Source organism: Penaeus monodon, chromosome 21 (assembly GCF_015228065.2).
Source record: "Penaeus monodon isolate SGIC_2016 chromosome 21, NSTDA_Pmon_1, whole genome shotgun sequence".
Taxonomy (NCBI): domain Eukaryota; kingdom Metazoa; phylum Arthropoda; class Malacostraca; order Decapoda; family Penaeidae; genus Penaeus; species Penaeus monodon.
The window spans coordinates 3,973,999-3,974,916 of record NC_051406.1 but is presented as its reverse complement, the minus strand read 5'-3'; the positions used below and the strand labels follow the sequence as shown (position 1 = coordinate 3,974,916).

Sequence of the window (918 nt, the reverse complement as noted above, 5' to 3'; positions counted from 1 at the left end):
AAAGTACAGACACCGTTCGTTTATTTATAATGTAAACCACTGTGTACAGGAAATGCATACAGGCAAAACCAAGGAGAAGGAATTGTTGAGGAAAAAAAAAAGAAAATGGATGAGAACATTAATTTTAATAACAGGCGCCGCTGTCGGTTAGCAACGCCAGTCCCTCGCGATTGGTCGTTGTGTATTTTATAGTATCGTTGCAAAAGGTCTGTAATATAGACATGATTGATGGGGGACTTCTTTGAACAAAACTGTCTGTTCAACGAAAAGAATAGAAATCCAGTGACTTCTTTTACACTGGAAATCGAATAAAAATGGACAGTTGGACGGAACTGTTCAAGAGTTAACAGTCTAGCTTGAATACGATGAGTATCCCAAACAATTAAAACTAGTTATATATAAAAATTGAAAATCTGAAGTTCGATAGTTTCATTGCACTTAATAGCCGAACAGTGCAAAGTGTAAAACAAACAGACACTTTTTTTCCTATATCATCTGCCTGTCGACTACGCCATGTCCTCAACTGACCTTCACCGTCTCTGCTCTTATGTTCCTACTTGCCGTTCTGTGTTGCCAGTCTTGCTTACATTTCCCCCCTAATTCTAAGAAATCAGAATAAGAGTCTGGTATTTTGCATGTTAAATAATACCATTACACTGATCGGATAATGTTAAGAATTCCTAGTCAGTCACCGGAACTTTTGTCTTTTACCGTTTGTCTGTACCCATATGGCGATTAATTAAGAGGGAGAGCAAGCGTTGGAAAGAATCTATGAGGAGCTATAAGGAGGCAAGCAAGGGCTGCCAAGACACCAGTTAACCTCGGCTTTCCATTAGTGTTTTGGATCCTCCAGGTGAACCATGTCTGTATACTATATTTTTTAACGGTAATTTAGTGTTCATATATATACATACATGC

The 918-nt window shown here is 38.2% G+C and overlaps 1 protein-coding gene across 3 annotated transcripts in view; it reads left to right on the top strand.

The window, feature by feature from the left end:
- Nucleotides 1-706: 706 nt before the first annotated feature.
- The window catches only part of LOC119586123, a gene marked incomplete at its 3' end in the record, with an annotated part of 2,613 nt that continues 2,401 nt past the window's right edge, over nt 707-918 (top strand). Inside the window, 1 exon segment of one of the 3 annotated variants that reach the window (XM_037934812.1) lies at nt 707-862. 3 annotated transcript variants of the gene reach the window in all.